The sequence below is a fragment of the Rattus norvegicus genome, chromosome 1, assembly GCF_021556685.1.
Source record: "Rattus norvegicus strain SHRSP/BbbUtx chromosome 1, alternate assembly SHRSP_T2T, whole genome shotgun sequence".
NCBI classification, from domain to species: Eukaryota; Metazoa; Chordata; class Mammalia; order Rodentia; family Muridae; genus Rattus; species Rattus norvegicus.
In genome coordinates, this window is record NC_141534.1 from 61719583 (window position 1) to 61738177 (window position 18595).

Below are 18595 nucleotides of genomic sequence, written 5' to 3' on the forward strand. Positions count from 1 at the left end.
CCCTTGGCTGGCCTTCACTCTAATAGCCCTGAGTGACCATTCCAGCCTGCCCTCAGGGATTCAGATCAGCATTGGCCAGATCAGGCTCTTTGCTACCTGTTCCTATAGCTCACCTCCACTGTAGTTCATGTGTCCTGGCTGCTGCAGCTGCTCCAGAACCTACCAGATGTCTTCCCACAGAATCCTGTAGTCCCTGTGGGCTCATCCACAGACATCTCACACTCTCCCTGCTGGGAGTTAGGCTGGATGCCTGCTGTGTGGGAGCTGCCTTGCCTTGTGGAGCAGAGTCAGAAGCAGTGGAGGAGATGTTGTCTGCTGCTCTTAATGTCCTCAGTGTCCAGGGCTTGCCTGTGGTGTGGATGTGGTCCAGCTCCAGTTAATCACTGATATAAGTTCATCCCATAGAAGCTGCGTACCCCATGAGGCACAGGGAGGACCATAACTGAGGGGGAACCATGCAATGCAGGACCCTGTTGGGATCAGGGAATATTCCAGGACCCCTCTCACGCAGGATGCAAGGCTAGGAGCTCTGTGTGCCCTGACACAGGGGCATGGGACCGTGACTCCCATGAAATGCTCCTTCATACCTATTACATCATCAGCTTTGAGAAGGTCTTCCTCAGTAAGAACATTCCACACTGCTTGCCTCTGCCATCTTGCTCTCTTTTCCCGGGCTGCATGCCCTTAGGAACATTGACATGTCTTCTATGAAAATTAATATTCTGTTAAATCATTTTGATAAACAGTTCTCAGCATGATATCTGTGTCCAGAAGTAGTCATCAGCAATTCTCACGGGGACAGGGAATCAAAATATTCCCCCTGCTGTTCATCCTCCTCTTTCTCCTCCTCTTCCTTCTCTTCCTCCTCCTCCTCTTCTTTCTCCTCCTCTCTTCATCTTCCTCCTCCTCCTCCTCCTCCTACCCTCCTTGTTCTCCTCCTCCTGCTGCTGCTGTGCCTAATGCTGCTTCTGCTATTGTTGCTACTCCTGTTGCTGCTGTAGTTTCTGCTGGTGTCTTTTCCATTGCCATGTGTCTGAAATCACCTACTGTCTATTATACTGAGGACATGAAAGAATTTCCAGATGACACTGTGAAATAGACAAGACAATTTATTCCAAGCAAAAAAGACAGTGAGGTAGAATTCTTAGCTTACCATTTGGGGCTTTGATTTGCCTTACTATATTATAACTTCTTTTTTCTACTTCTCAGTTGAGGTCTTTGAAAGAAACCATTTAGAACTACAACCTATAAAATTCAATAGATCACTAGGTCTTAGGAACAAAAAAAAAACCAGTATGCAAAATAATATGCATGCATGCAGGATTCTGACCATCAACTATAACCCACAAACTAGGTTGTTGATACTTATTCAATGACAAACCTTGTTAATTAGTTTTGAGGCTTAATGGAATGGGATGTTACATTTGAAAACATAAGACTCTGTTCTGCAGCACTTGTGATTGATGACCACATGTGAAAAGATCAGTAGCCCCTGGAGGAGGCCATGAGCCCATGAACCTCTTGTCCTCACCCTGTGGGAGCTATTGGCCTAAGGGGGAGCTGGAGTCCATCTGAAGGGATGGGCCAACTAGAAAACTCTGTAGAGTGTGGAACTCATCAATCCTATTGGGTCCCTGCTGGGAAGAGGAGAAATCAAGAAGAGGGAGAAGGCTTGGTGTTGGGGAAACCTCATAAAGAACTTAGAGCAGATACAAGGTAAGAATTGTGGGGAAAATGGAAACCAGAGACAGAGGAAGGACCAGCATAGAGCAAACTGAAAAGGACAAAGCACAAAGGTACCTGGGCTATGCCTGCTGCTTGTTCTCTGGACTCTCCCTGTGGCTCATTTCTGGGGGGAGATTCTGTTCTGCCCCAGGCGAGGTTTCTTTCTCCTTGGCATGCAGCAACACAGCTTTATCAGGGCATTTGCTATATTCCTGGTCCACCCCTTAAAACCTCTGTGCCGGACCCTGCTGGGGATGGGCTTATCCTCTAATGGGGCTCTGTGGGAGTGTGGGTTGTCTTCTTTGATTTCCTTATTGCTACTCTTCTCACTGAAGATGCTTGTTGTTTGAATGCATGGGACACTCACGGCACATTTGTGATAGTGGTCCTGTGTAGGTGTCATCGGTAGTGGCCTGAGACGACCAGCCACAGTGGATCTTTTGCCTCCTTTTGGATGAGCATTCTGGCCATAGTGAGATACGTGACCATGGGAGGATGACACCCGCAAGGTGCCAAGGACTGGCAGGCTTCCACTCCTCTTTGGTTCTAATCTAAAAGCAGCAGCAGGATCAAGGCTAGGGAATGGGGCTGCAACGGGACTCACTTGCTGTGCCTGGGCTGTGCAGCCATCCCCCTGGAGAGCCTGCTTTTGTAGAAAGAAATAAGTTGCCATTTCCTCATTATATTTTCTTTGTTTTAAAGAGTGTTTTACTACAGAGGCTTGGAATCCAATGCTTTTCATGGCATCCAAAATGGCCGGGTCTGGTGTGAGGGCAAGCAGTTCTTCATAGGGACCTATCAATCCGTTCCAGTGTTCTTTGAACCAAGGGTGTTTCATCGCCTTTCTTGCTGTTGGTCTAAAGTTGGAATTTACTCTCAGTAATTTAGTAAGGAGGTCCTCCAGTTCTTTTGAAACCCCACAGGGAGCAGGATATACCCCTGCCACTACTTGTCTTTGCAGTTCTTGGATGATCACTGAATCAAATGGGAGCTTTCCCACTACCATACAGTACAAGACCACTCCTATAATCCACATATCATTCTTCGGCCCGTCATACCGATGTCCAAGGAGGAGTTCAGGGGAACCAAAAGAGTACGTGCCGCAGTGGTGGTTTAGCATTTTTCCAGTTTGAAAATGGGTGCTAAGCCCAAAGTCGATGACTTTGACCTTTTTGTTTTTATCAATCATTATATTGTCCAGTTTGAGGTCTCGGTGAACAATCCCCTTTCCATGGCAGTAGCTCACTGCTGACAATATCTGTTCAAATATTTGCCGGGCCACATCCTCCTCTATGTGCCCTGACTCTCTGATGTACTGGTAGAGTTCTTGGCCTTCCACCAGCTCCATTATGAGGTATATTCTCGTTTCCTTTTCAATAACTTGTATGAGAGACACTATGTTGGGGTGGTTGATCTTTCTCATTATGTTTGCTTCCATCATGGCTGGCTGGAACCACTGCTTGTCCTTTCGCAGAACTTTGACAGCCACCGGGGTTCCTGTGAGCCGGTGGTGGGCCAGGAGGACTTTGGCGTTGCCCCCTTGCCCAATTGTCCTCAATACTTGGTATTGGGAATGGAAGTTGCCCTCCTCAGAGATACTGGGCTCGGGTGTAGGGGTTGGTAACTCCTCCTCAGTCTCTGTAGGCATTTTATCAGTACTAATGCTACCTAAAAATAACAAAAATGGAATCAAATAATGAAAAAGATGGAGCAATATAGGAGCTAAAATTACACTTGTGGTACCTAAAAGAAACAAACAAAAGAAAAAAAAGACAAAGTAAAAACTAGACTAGAAAAATAGAGCAAAATTATGAAAAAGTTAAGGGGAAAATATGAAGAGTCATAAGTAAAAGCCACCCAAATAACCAACCCCAAAAGAGAAAGCCAAGAGCACACACATACTAAATGCAATGATGAAAATAAAAATCGTCATACTACAATAGGATTGGGCGGCCAAAGATGGTCAATACTATGAATAGATGTTCATTGAAGAAAAAAAAAACAGATGAAAGAAACGAGAGGAGAAAGAATTAGTAAAAGACAAAACAAACAAATATAAAAAGCCAACACTTAAGGGAAAACTCCATTGAATTTCAGGACCTAGTGATCCACAAAAATACACAACTCTCCAGAGCAAAATACTGAAAATTAAAATTAACCAACCACAAGGAATAAGGCAGTTAAATATCAGTGAACAGTAAACCTTAAACAAAGGCCGAAGAGTTCAAAGTGTCACAAAGGGCAAATTTGTATCAAGTCTAAGCCAATGATTGCTTGTACTCAATAAATAGAGAAACAGGAATAATGTAAAAGGATGAAACCGCATGACATTGAAAATGGAGATAGCCAGACCCGGTGAGTGAGAGACCCAACCGCCTGGTCAGGTGGGCACTCCTGAGGCTGCAGAGCGGAAGAGACCACCAACACTGCTCACCCCTGCCCACATCCCTGGCCCAAGAGGAAACTGTATAAGGCCTCTGGGCTCCAGTGGGGGAGGGCCCAGGAGCAGCAGGACACCTGCCAGAGACACCGCCGGACCCTGAAGGAAACAGACCGGATAAACAGTTCTCTGCACCCAAATCCCGTGGGAGGGAGAGCTAAACCTTCAGAGAGGCAGACAAGCCTGGGAAACCAGAAGAGACTGCTCCCTGCACACACATCTCGGACGCCAGAGGAAAAAGCCACAGACCATCTGGAACCCTGGTGCACTGAAGCCCCCGGAAGGGGCGGCACAGGTCTTCCTGGTTGCTGCCGCTGCAGAGAGCCCCTGGGCAGCACCCCACGAGCGAACCTGAGCCTCGGGACCACAGGTAAGACCAAATTTTCTGCTGCAAGAAAGCTGCCTGGTGAACTCAAGACACAGGCCCACAGGAACAGCTGAAGACCTGTAGAGAGGAGAAACTACACGCCCGAAAGCAGAACACTCTGTCCCCATAACTGACTGAAAGAGAGGAAAACAGGTCTACAGCACTCCTGACACACAGGCTTATAGGACAGTCTAGCCACTGTCAGAAATAGCAGAACAAAGTAACACTAGAGATAATCTGATGGCGAGAGGCAAGCGCAGGAATCCAAGCAACAGAAACCAAGACTACATGCCATCATCGGAGCCCAATTCTCCCACCAAAACAAACATGGAATATCCAAACACACCAGAAAAGCAAGATCTAGTTTCAAAATCATATTTGATCATGATGCTGGAGGACTTCAAGAAAGACATGAAGAACTCCCTTAGAGAAACACAGGAAAACATTAATAAACAAGTAGAAGCCTACAGAGAGGAATTGCAAAAATGCCTGAAAGAATCGCAAAAATCCCTGAAAGAATTCCAGGAAAACATAAATAAACAAGTAGAAGCCCATAGAGAGGAGATACAAAAATCCCTGAAAGAATACCAGGAAAACATAAATAAACAAGTAGAAGCCCATAGAGAGGAGACACAAAAATCCCTGAAAGAATTCCAGGAAAACACAATCAAACAGTTGAAGGAATTAAAAATGGAAATAGAAGCAATCAAGAAAGAACACATGGAAACAACCCTGGATATAGAAAACCAAAAGAAGAAACAAGGAGCTGTAGATACAAGCTTCACCAACAGAATACAAGAGATGGAAGAGAGAATCTCAGGAGCAGAAGATTCCATAGAAATCATTGACTCAACTGTCAAAGATAATGTAAAGCGGAAAAAGCTACTGGTCCAAAACATACAGGAAATCCAGGACTCAATGAGAAGATCAAACCTAAGGATAATAGGTATAGAAGAGAGTGAAGACTACCAGCTCAAAGGACCAGTAAATATCTTCAACAAAATCATAGAAGAAAACTTCCCTAACCTAAAAAAAGAGATACCCATAGACATACAAGAAGCCTACAGAACTCCAAACAGATTGGACCAGAAAAGAAACACCTCCCGTCACATAATTGTCAAAACACCAAACGCACAAAATAAAGAAAGAATATTAAAAGCAGTAAGGGAAAAAGGTCAAGTAACATATAAAGGGAGACCTATCAGAATCACACCAGACTTCTCGCCAGAAACTATGAAGGCCAGAAGATCCTGGACTGATGTTATACAGACCCTAAGAGAACACAAATGCCAGCCCAGATTACTGTATCCAGCAAGACTCTCAATTAACATTGATGGAGAAACCAAGATATTCCATGACAAAACCAAATTTACACAATATCTTTCTAGAAATCCAGCACTAAAAAGGATAATAAATGGTAAAGCCCAACATAAGGAGGCAAGCTATACCCTAGAAGAAGCAAGAAACTAATCGTCTTGGCAACAAAACAAAGAGAATGAAAGCACACAAACATAACCTCACATCCAAATATGAATATAACGGGAAGCAATAATCACTATTCCTTAATATCTCTCAATATCAATGGCCTCAACTCCCCAATAAAAAGACATAGATTAACAAACTGGATACGCAACGAGGACCCTGCATTCTGCTGCCTACAGGAAACACACCTCAGAGACAAAGACAGACACTACCTCAGAGTGAAAGGCTGGAAAACAACTTTCCAAGCAAATGGTCAGAAGAAGCAAGCTGGAGTAGCCATTCTAATATCACATACAATCAATTTCCAACTAAAAGTCATCAAAAAAGATAAGGAAGGACACTTCATATTCATCAAAGGAAAAATCCACCAAGATGAACTCTCAATCCTAAATACCTATGCCCCAAATACAAGGGCACCTACATACGTAAAAGAAACCTTACTAAAGCTCAAAACACACATTGCACCTCACACAATAATAGTGGGAGATTTCAACACCCCACTCTCATCAATGGACAGATCATGGAAACAGAAATTAAACAGTGATGTAGACAGACTAAGAGAAGTCATGAGCCAAATGGACTTAACGGATATTTATAGAACATTCTATCCTAAAGCAAAAGGATATACCTTCTTCTCAGCTCCTCATGGTACTTTCTCCAAAATTGACCATATAATTGGTCAAAAAACGGGCCTCAACAGGTACAGAAAGATAGAAATAATCCCATGCGTGCTATCGGACCACCACGGCCTAAAACTGGTCTTCAATAACAATAAGGGAAGAATGCCCACATATACGTGGAAATTGAACAATGCTCTACTCAATGATAACCTGGTCAAGGAAGAAATAAAGAAAGAAATTAAAGACTTTTTAGAATTTAATGAAAATGAAGATACAACATACTCAAACTTATGGGACACAATGAAAGCTGTGCTAAGAGGAAAACTCATAGCGCTGAGTGCCTGCAGAAAGAAACAGGAAAGAGCATATGTCAGCAGCTTGACAGCACACCTAAAAGCTCTAGAACAAAAAGAAGCAAATACACCCAGGAGGAGTAGAAGGCAGGAAATAATCAAACTCAGAGCTGAAATCAACCAAGTAGAAACAAAAAGGACCATAGAAAGAATCAACAGAACCAAAAGTTGGTTCTTTGAGAAAATCAACAAGATAGATAAACCCTTAGCCAGACTAACGAGAGGACACAGAGAGTGTGTCCAAATTAACAAAATCAGAAATGAAAAGGGAGACATAACTACAGATTCGGAGGAAATTCAAAAAATCATCAGATCTTACTATAAAAACCTATATTCAACAAAATTTGAAAATCTTCAGGAAATGGACAATTTCCTAGACAGATACCAGGTATCGAGGTTAAATCAGGAACAGATAAACCAGTTAAACAACCCCATAACTCCTAAGGAAATAGAAGCAGTCATTAAAGGTCTCCCAACCAAAAAGAGCCCAGGTCCAGACGGGTTTAGTGCAGAATTCTATCAAACCTTCATAGAAGACCTCATACCAATATTATCCAAACTATTCCACAAAATTGAAACAGATGGAGCCCTACCGAATTCCTTCTACGAAGCCACAATTACTCTTATACCTAAACCACACAAAGACACAACAAAGAAAGAGAACTTCAGACCAATTTCCCTTATGAATATCGACGCAAAAATACTCAATAAAATTCTGGCAAACCGAATTCAAGAGCACATCAAAACAATCATCCACCATGATCAAGTAGGCTTCATCCCAGGCATGCAGGGATGGTTTAATATACGGAAAACCATCAACGTGATCCATTATATAAACAAACTGAAAGAACAAAACCACATGATCATTTCATTAGATGCTGAGAAAGCATTTGACAAAATTCAACACCCCTTCATGATAAAAGTCCTGGAAAGAATAGGAATTCAAGGCCCATACCTAAACATAGTAAAAGCCATATACAGCAAACCAGTTGCTAACATTAAACTAAATGGAGAGAAACTTGAAGCAATCCCACTAAAATCAGGGACTAGACAAGACTGCCCACTCTCTCCCTACTTATTCAATATAGTTCTTGAAGTTCTAGCCAGAGCAATCAGACAACAAACGGAGATCAAAGGGATACAGATCGGAAAAGAAGAGGTCAAAATATCACTATTTGCAGATGACATGAAAGTATATCTAAGTGATCCCAAAAGTTCCACCAGAGAACTACTAAAGCTGATAAACAACTTCAGCAAAGTGGCTGGGTATAAAATTAACTCAAATAAATCAGTTGCCTTCCTCTATACAAAAGAGAAACAAGCCGAGAAAGAAATTAGGGAAACGACACCCTTCATAATAGACCCAAATAATATAAAGTACCTCGGTGTGACTTTAACCAAGCAAGTAAAAGATCTGTACAATAAGAACTTCAAGACACTGAGGAAAGAAATTGAAGAAGACCTCAGAAGATGGAAAGATCTCCCATGCTCATGGATTTGAAGGATTAATATAGTAAAAGTGGCCATTTTACCAAAATCAATCTACAGATTCAATGCAATCCCCATCAAAATACCAATCCAATTCTTCAAAGAGTTAGAGAGAACAATTTGCAAATTCATCTGGAATAACAAAAAACCCAGGATAGCTGAAGCTATCCTCAACAATAAAAGGACTTCATGGGGAATCACTATCCCTGAACTCAAGCAGTATTACAGAGCAATAGTGATAAAAACTGCATGGTATTGGTACAGAGACAGACAGATAGACCAATGGAATAGAATTGAAGACCCAGAAATGAACCCACACACCTATGGTCACTTGATCTTTGACAAAGGAGCCAAAACCATCCAATGGAAAAAAGATAGCATTTTCAGCAAATGGTGCTGGTTCAACTGGAGGGCAACATGTAGAAGAATGCAGATCGATCCATGCTTATCACCCTGTACAAAGCTTAAGTCCAAGTGGATCAAGGACCTCCACATCAAACCAGACACACTCAAACTAATAGAAGAAAAACTAGGGAAGCATCTGGAACACATGGGCACTGGAAAAAATTTCCTAAACAAAACACCAATGGCTCATGCTCTAAGATCAAGAATCGACAAATGGGATCTCATAAAACTGCAAAGCTTCTGTAAGGCAAAGGACACTGTGGTTAGGACAAAACGGCAACCAACAGATTGGGAAAAGATCTTTACCAATCCTACAACAGATAGAGGCCTTATATCCAAAATATACAAAGAACTCAAGAAATTAGACCGCAGGGAAACAAATAACCCTATTAAAAAATGGGGTTCAGAGCTAAACAAAGAATTCACAGCTGAGGAATGCCGAATGGCTGAGAAACACCTAAAGAAATGTTCAACATCTTTAGTCATAAGGGAAATGCAAATCAAAACAACCCTGAGATTTCACCTCACACCAGTGCGATTGGCTAAGATCAAAAACTCAGGTGACAGCAGATGCTGGCGAGGATGTGGAGAAAGAGGAACACTCCTCCATTGTTGGTGGGATTGCAGACTGGTAAAACCATTCTGGAAATCAGTCTGGAGGTTCCTCAGAAAATTGGACATTGAACTGCCTGAGGATCCAGCTATACCTCTCTTGGGCATATACCCAAAAGATGCCTCAACATATAAAAGAGACACGTGCTCCACTATGTTCATCGCAGCCTTATTTATAATAGCCAGAAGCTGGAAAGAACCCAGATGCCCTTCAACAGAGGAATGGATACAGAAAATGTGGTACATCTACACAATGGAATATTACTCAGCTATCAAAAACAACGAGTTTATGAAATTCGTAGGCAAATGGTTGGAACTGGAAAATATCATCCTGAGTGAGCTAACCCAATCACAGAAAGACATACATGGTATGCACTCAATGATAAGTGGCTATTAGCCCAAATGCTTGAATTACCCTAGATCCCTAGAACAAACGAAACTCAAGACGGATGATCAAAATGTGAATGCTTCACTCCTTCTTTAAATGAGGAAAAAGAATACCCTTGGCAGGGAAGGGAGAGGCAAAGATTAAAACAGAGACTGAAGGAACACCCATTCAGAGCCTGCCCCACATGTGGCCCATACATATACAGCCACCCAATTAGACAAGATGGATGAAGCAAAGAAGTGCAGACCGACAGGAGCCGGATGTAGATCGCTCCTGAGAGACACAGCCAGAATACAGCAAATATAGAGGCGAATGCCAGCAGCAAACCACTGAATTGAGAATAGGTCCCCTATTGAAGGAATCAGAGAAAGAACTGGAAGAGCTTGAAGGGGCTCGAGACCCCAAAAGTACAACAATGCCAAGCAACCAGAGCTTCCAGGGACTAAGCCACTACCTAAAGACTATACATGGACTGACCCTGGACTCTGACCCCATAGGTAGCAATGAATATCCTAGTAAGAGCACCAGTGGAAGGGGAAGCCCTGGGTCCTGCTAAGACTGAACCCCCAGTGAACTAGTCTATGGGGGGAGGGCGGCAATGGGGGGAGGGTTGGGAGGGGAACACCCATAAGGAAGGGGAGGGGGGAGGGGGATGTTTGCCCGGAAACCGGGAAAGGGAATAACACTCGAAATGTATATAAGAAATACTCAAGTTAATAAAAAAAAAAAAAAAGAAAATGGAGATAGAGTTAATCATCCGAATGCAGAACCGTAAATAATCAAAGCAGTAATATAGCATGTGAGAACATAAAAACCACTAAAAAATGAAACCAGCAATACATAATAAATAAATAAATAAATAAATAAAACAAAAAGCAAAACCCCAATAAGGAAATAGCCAGTGTCGTGGCAATGTGTGACCTAATTCTTTCTCTTGAAGTCATCCAAAAATCAATCAATCAAGAAATAGGCAGCTAGCCATCTACATAGGCCTTTAAACTGATATTATGGGGTTGGCATACCAAATGCCTGGGAGCGACTGGTCAGCCAGCTCAGATACTTGGGCAGCTGCAGGCCAGTGAGAGAGCCTGTCTTGAAAATAAGGTTGAGAACCTACCTCAGGAACAGCAGCCGGGGTGACTTCTGGCCTCTACACTCTCTTGCACTGAGGTGCAGGTAATATAGATACAAGGGGCAAAAGGGGATGGGCACGTGCACACACAGACACACACACACACACACACACACACACACACAGGCACTCACACAGGCACAGGCACACACACAGGCACACACACAGAACTACACAGAAGTGAACTTATACTCACACAAACTCTTACAAACACCCAGATTCACACAAAACACGCATACTTACACACAAGCAAACCTGGAAAAACACACGTCAGACACATACACACATACACACAGGGATACACATACGCACAAGAAGACATACACACATACAAACACATACACACATACAAACCTGTAAACTCACACACTCCTACATATACTGACAAACACACAGGCAAAAGTGTACACGCACTCACACACAGGCCAATCTGTCAACACACACTCTCTTACACACACTGATACATACACATATACACAGTACAGTAAAATTCGACACAACCACACACAGCTCACTAGATACAACCAAGTCGCAGAGGGATCCACTCCACACCTCCTCTCAAAGCACTCAAAGAATTCCAGGCCTGGCAACAGCTTAATATGTGTTTGCTGGGCCGCCTCACAATCGCTCCTCATGAGGTCACAATAGGACCTGTCAAGACATGGTTGGGAAGGACTCTGAGACTGTGGCTTCTATGGGCTATGGAAAGACTTTAGGCTGTTAGAAATAAAACCCTGTAAGATGTTTAGCTGTCCATAGTTCTCTGTTTTGAATGTTTACTCTGCATCCTGCTTTAAAGTCCTCATGTCTACACTCAGGGTGTCACGTTATCTTTGAATTCTGAAGGATTAGCCTCAAACTGATGGTATAGTTTTCTTTTTTTAAAGACAAAGCTGTTTCTAAACTGACCCATCAAGAGGACACTGTTCTCATAAGTCCTCAGAAAGGCTCTAGGTTATCATCAAACACCTGAGACAAAGCTGCAGGACTAGGCAGAGACTTGAGTTTGAATCCCCCAAACGCCAAATGGATGCATCAGCAAAGCTCATAAGCTTTCTCTGTGGAGAAGTTAACATGGACCAACAGATTAGAGGGCCAGAGCCCCAAACCATGCTGGGTGGACACTCTCCTCTGACATCCAACACAGAGATCTTTGTACAGAGATCCAGAGAAGGCTTCTCTGAATAGATGTGCAGAGCACCTCAGGCTCAGGGACTCAGGACTGACACCCATAGAATGCTGTAGTGGAACCCTTTGTGATTCAAGGGCTCATCTGCCTGGGTCCCTGAGCCTCTAGAGATGATCCCAGGACTGGGCTGTCTCTGCTTATGGGCTCAGACAGGGAGGTGCCAGGGGGTTTGCCCTTGGCTCCTGGGAGTAGAGCAGTTTTTATTTCCCTGTCCCTGCTTTTTGAACATTTCTTTCCTTGGGAAAATGGAAGGACTGGAAGAAGTCTGGCTATGGAGAGTGAGGCTGGCTGGGTAACTGCTCGCTGTTCTCCATTGTCATCCTGCTGGGGGTTTGGAGTTGTTGGCAGGTTAGCCTCTCCACCAATCCAATCTGCTTCTCTCCATTTAATCCATGCATCTCTGTCTCTTCGCTTCGTGACATGGTTGCACAAGTCCTACCTGTAGCTGCCACTCCAGGGCATAAGTCCCTCAGTGAGTGAATTCCAGATGGTTCTGTCTAGGGAGAAATTGTACAGGGTCGTTGCTCAGTATGTAGGAACATGGAAGAGGATACTGCACGGGATCCACACACATTTCATATAACATCAATCCACATACTCTGGTACTCATCGGTTCTATTTACACCTTTCGCGATTACTGCTATTCACTGTACTGTGAAGTGTGAATTTTTATTATGTTTCACTTCTGCAAAGGAAGAGACAGTGTTTAGCACTGGAGATCCAAAGGCCTAGCTGGAAGGGAGGCCTTGACACACAGGTGTGCTCCTGGGAAATAGCTCTTTCATAAAACACCCCGTTGAATCCCATGGATTGCTCTATGCCCTATCTAGGGTTGACCTCAGTGTATATATATATTAACTTGAGTAATTTTTATATACATTTCCAGTATTCCCTTTCCCAGTTTCCGTGCAAACATCCCCTTCCCTCCTCCCCATCCCCCCCCCTTGTCACCCTCCTCCCAACAATCTAGTTCACTGGGGGTTTAGTCTTAGCAGGACCCAGGGCTTCCCCTTCCAATGGTGCTCTTACTAGGATATTCATTTTCCATGTTCCCTTCCCCAGCTTCCAGACTTTAGATGACTGGATGCCCTGACTGATTTTTACACAGGATAAAAGTCGGCTACATTTGTGTTTGATTATTAACAGTGCCTCTGGAACTAAACTCAGATCATCAGCTATTCCTTTCACCTCTGAACCATCTCAAAAGCTCACACTATATATTCTGTTCTGTCCTCAGTGTACCATGTATTGCTATAATCACCAGCATTGTTAAAGCAAGCCAAAGGAGATTTATAAAATCTTCAAATTTTGAAATTTACATTCACACAAAGCTTGTGCTACACATCATTAATCCCCCTTTCATGAGAGAGAAGGTCTCTTTACTGTCCAAACCACCCTTGTGCACAGGGTGAGTTTTAGGACAGCTTCAGTTTGTGGTAACACTCTGTCTCAAATTAAGCACACAACAGCAACAACCCAACCACACTCACACAGAAACACATTCATGGAACACACACACACACACACACACACACACACACACACACACACACACACACACACACACCGAGCACTTTCCAGTTTCTACCCTTCCCATTCCTCAAGTGAGCATTCAGTGTAACTGTACTTTAATCTCACCTACCTCAGTCCTTCCAGTCTGTAGGCTTCTCTTAAACCCTCAGGAATTGGCAACTGACATCAGGCCGGTTTCTGCTTGCTGGTGGGGAAATTGGGTTGTGTTGCTTTGTTAATCTGTACTCCCTCAGCCAACTTCCCCAGGCCCTGAGAAGTTTCCATTAACCTCCTTCAGAGTACTTCAGTGTTTTTAAGTCATACTCAACAAAGTAAGAAACCATTTGGTTTGATTGCAGCATTTAGGATTGTGTTGAGTAGGTACCAGCAGAATGTACACTGTTTATGAAGTAGGTCTGTGAGCAAGGGCTAGGTGTAATTTTATCTGCTGAGTGAGTGAGCGTTTGCTCCATATCGTTACCCATTTTGGCTTCTGTGGTATTTTTATTCCTATAGACTAAACGGTTTGAGTTTGTGTTGGCTTCTTCTCTGATTTCAGTATCCAGCACCTCTGGACTTATCCTATAAGTACGACCAGATTAACAGGGCTGTTGATTTTCCATGGAGATGCTTGTTTACATTTTTCCTTAATCCACATCTTATGTTCAAGAGGAGGGAGAGCAGCTTGCTGGCTTTGCAGCAACACACATTGACCCAGAGTGAAGGTTCTCTCTGTTACTGATTCGAATTCCTGAATCATCATGACATTTTGCATGAGCTATCCTCCACTGTCTCGAGCATTTGAGTACTCCTTTCCCAGTTCGTGACTCTGTTTGGGAAGACTCAGGAGGTGTGCCCTTGCTGGAGAAAGAATGCCAGTGGGGCTGGGCTTTGAGGTTTTAGTGCTCTGCACCACTCCCTGTGCATTGTCTGCTTTGTACTTGTGATTGCAGATGTGAGTCCTCTGCTTCCTGCTCCTTCCACCATGCCCTGTCGTCATAGAACTTAACCTATGGTAACAGGTGGTCTGTGAAATAGGATCACTAATCGCCTACATGTTTTATAGTTTGCTGTGCTCATGGCATTTCTGTCACAGAAATACAAAGGTAACTAATGCAGAAGGGGATGTAATAGAGCGGACTCTTGCTCTGTGATACCTGACCATGCCAGTTTGTGCTTGTTACTTGTTTTGGAAAATATGCAAGAATTCAGAACTTTGAACTAGAAGTGGCCCAGTGCTCTAAGAAGGGTTTAATGGGGTATACTGGCAGGAGCTTGGGAGTCAGGAGTGCCAAGACCTATCCAGAATGTGGAAGCCCAGGACAAGGGGATTCAGAAGGCAATAATATTTGTAACTGGCCTGGGATAATTTGTATGATGCTTTTACAAAAATGTGGCTTCCTTCAGCCCACATCCTAAAAACCTACCTGAGGCTAAATTAAAAAGTAATAAACAAATTTCTTCGATGAAAATTTGAAGAGAGCCCAGTATGGCCTCTGTTATACTGAGGTTATAGGACTTCAATGAAAAAGAGCAAATGGGGCAAATAGAAATGCAAAATGTATAGTTTACAGAGAAAAAGACACTGGGAAGATTAATATTATAGCCAATGCCTAGGCCAGAAGAGAGCCTGCAATTACTTAGGAGATTAGAACCTTAATAAGAGGCCATGTCTCCTCAGGTGATGACATCACTCAATTAACCTCGTAATCTGTGGTAGAAAGTGACTTACTTAGGGTTTTCCTGCTATTAACAGACACCATGACCAATGCAAATCTTATAAGAAGAACACTGCTTTGGGTTTGGCTTACAAGTTCAGCAGTTTGGTTCATTATCATCAAGGTGGGAGCATGGCAGCATCTAGGCAGACATGGTACAGGAGGAGCTGGGTGTTCTACATCATCATCTGAAGACCGCTACTAGAAAACTGATTTTCATGCAGCTAGGAAAAGGAACATAAGGGTCACATCAACAGTGACACACTTCCTCAATCAAGGCTACACCTATCCAATGAGGGCTCATCTGGAAATAGTCCCACTCCCTGGGCTGAGCATATTCAAATCAACACAGGAACATTAGGCATTTTCAGTTCCTGAAATCACCTGTGATCAGAAGCTGCTGCTACTGTGGGTCATGGGGCCCAGGGCTTTCCAGAAATCAGGCATCTTCTCATGTACTCTCATCAGTCACTGGGAGTAAGGAAGCTCAGCAAAGGACTGCTGTGTGGTCTGAGAAAACTGAGAAAGTCTGCTTGGGAAGGTGTGTCAATCTTCATCTCCACATGGAGATAGCATGGGGGTTACCTGACCTTACCTGACCAGTTTCCATGTTTGGTACCCCTGGATCATATTCATTGTCAGGTAGGAAAGTGTTATTTGGCACCCAATGTCATGTTGTGCTTATCATGTACCCAAAGTTGATAGATGACTTAAGAATGTAGGCTTGAAAGGTATCCAGTTTCTAATCTGGGAAGGAGAACAGCAGGCCTGAGAGGAACAGGCCTCATGTGCAGAGGGATGTACCATCTGTACATGGTTGGGAGAAGCTCACAGAAGGTTAGTCAAACTTGTCTATCCAGTAGAGGTTAGTTAACTGTGAAACTATCACTAACAGTAAAGGTAACTTTGAACTCTGAGGAAGAGAAGGTTTGTTGCCATTGTTTGTGGACCATGCTTCAGAGGTGATGAGACACAGAGAAGCTGTGTCTTGGGTTCATGCCACGAAGCGTGCTAGCTGAGCACTTCACATCTTAAGTTGTGTATGTCGTCAGGGCCCTTACACAAAGGTGATCTAATGACAGTGTCTTGCTTTATTTGTAGCAATCACATGAATTTAAATTTCCTACTTGTTCTTGTTCTTAAAAACTCACTGATTAGTTTTAGCTGAGACTCCTGGGAGTCTTCTCTCTCACATGCTGTAAGTTTTAAAGATTTGGTGATTAACATAAATAACTATTCATAGGTCAACACAGGGCCCACACTGACCTCACCTTGCTATCAGGAACTGTTACTCCTGAGCCAAGGGTCTCAAGGGTCTCTGCCTCAAAAAGAAATGTGGTAAAGTGATTTCATAATCTATTCACATTCCTTGTGTCATCCAGAACATCTGCTAGAATGAGAGGATCCTTCTCTGCTCAGGACAATGTAGATAATGATTCCCCAGGAGGAAAGAAAGGGCCACTACCTGCCTCTGTGGGGCAGTCCCTGGTGTTCACGGTAATGTCACCCAACAGTCCCACCTTGAATCTGCTGTTCCACTTGAGCATGGAGCCTCCCTTTTATTCTGGGAGATAAACAGGAATCTCCAGCTAGGAACAGTGGTCCAAACATGAGGTTAAGTGAAGGCAGTTAGAATGGGGTATATACATTAAGGGTTTCTGATTGAATGGTTCTGAACTTAATGTACTTCCTACTAGAGTCATCTGTAAGTGATATGTAAGCTTTGTATTAAAATGTACCTTTAGGTCCAAGATTTCATTGTAGGTTAATGCCCTACACTCTCTTAAAGATAATTTAAGAACTGCATAAAGAAGAGAAAATACTGATCAGAAAATGTTCCTAGGTGTACAGGACTGGTTTACATGTGCAAGTCTCTGTGCTCAACTCCAAGAGCACACAATATGCATTAAGAAAGTAGATGATAAGAACTCTCTCTCTCTCTCTCTCTCTCTCTCTCTCTCTCTCTCTCTACCTCACTTTCGATCTATCACTCTCTCATGGGTGTGTGTGTCTGTGTGTGTGTGTGTGTGCATGTGTTTGTGAATCTGTGTCTGTGTGTCTGTCTGTCTGTCTGTCTCTCTCTCTCTCTCTCTCTCTGTGTTTGTGTGTGTGTGTGTGTGTGTGTGTGTGTGTGTGTGTGAAGGTGAGCTGAGGGTCTGCATGCCGAGTTGGAAAAAGGATCCCATGTTGATTGACTCCCACCTTGACAAGTATCTTGTTGTTGGGATGACCAGCATGTGACTATTTGGACAAGATAGAAGTATTTACAAAGCCAACAGTTTTGACTGATTTATGCAAATTAGGGGAGATTTGAGAGTACACTTAAGAGTTTTAAACTTTGCTTGAAAAAACTAAACAGTGTTCTTGGAAGAGTTTCTTTGGAGTAGACCGCCAAAGGCCAAATTTTATCTGATTGCTGGTGAGCACCTGTGGGTTTTTGTGTTCCTTATGTAGTATCCCTTAGGTTTGGGTCAGACAATGTAAACCTTATCATTTCCACTGTTTTTAACATCTCAAATGATGTCCAACGTTCTAGGTGCCAATCCACAAATGCCCACTCCTACATCTTCTCCCTCCTCCCTCCATTTTGCCACTATGATGCTGCTCCTAAACTCACCCAACTTTTCAAAACCCACCACTCCAGCCTCCTCCTATGTTCGAGCATCACATCTCCACAGGACCAAGGGCCTTCCATCCCATTGGTTTCAAATAATGCCATCCTCTGATATATATTGGTTGGTGGTCTATTTTCTGGAAGCTCTGGGTCATCAGCCAGCATATATTGTTCTTCCTCTATTGCAGGACCTCCTCTGTCACAGGACATCCACTGTTTAAGCACCACCACTACCTCAGGAAGTCCACTGTCTGTGTGTCAACTTCACTGTTACAGGACCACAAGTGTCTCAGCACTTCAACTATCACAGCACTTCTACTGTTCAGGAGCTCAAGAGTCTCAGCATCTCAAGTGTCACAGGACCTCCTTTGTCCAAGAACTGGACTGTCCAAGCAACACTACTATTGCAGGACTTCCACTGTAGGAGCACTACAACTGTCTCAGGACACCCACTGTCCTATAACCTCCACTATCCCAGGAATTCCACTGTCGTAGCACCACCCGTAGCAACTAAAGTGTTTCAGGACATCAACTGAAGCAAGATCTCCCA

At 43.3% G+C, this 18595-nt stretch overlaps 1 pseudogene across 1 annotated transcript; it reads right to left on the reverse strand.

Annotated features, from left to right (window-relative positions):
- Window positions 1–1802: 1802 nt before the first annotated feature.
- On the reverse strand, window positions 1803–11580 carry LOC134485048 (sperm motility kinase Y-like; annotated as a pseudogene). Its single transcript, XR_015646181.1, has 2 exons — window positions 10998–11580; window positions 1803–3393 (listed from the first exon to the last, which is right to left on the reverse strand). The product of XR_015646181.1 is annotated as a sperm motility kinase Y-like, transcript variant X2 (transcript).
- Between the last annotated feature and the right edge of the window lie 7015 nt (window positions 11581–18595).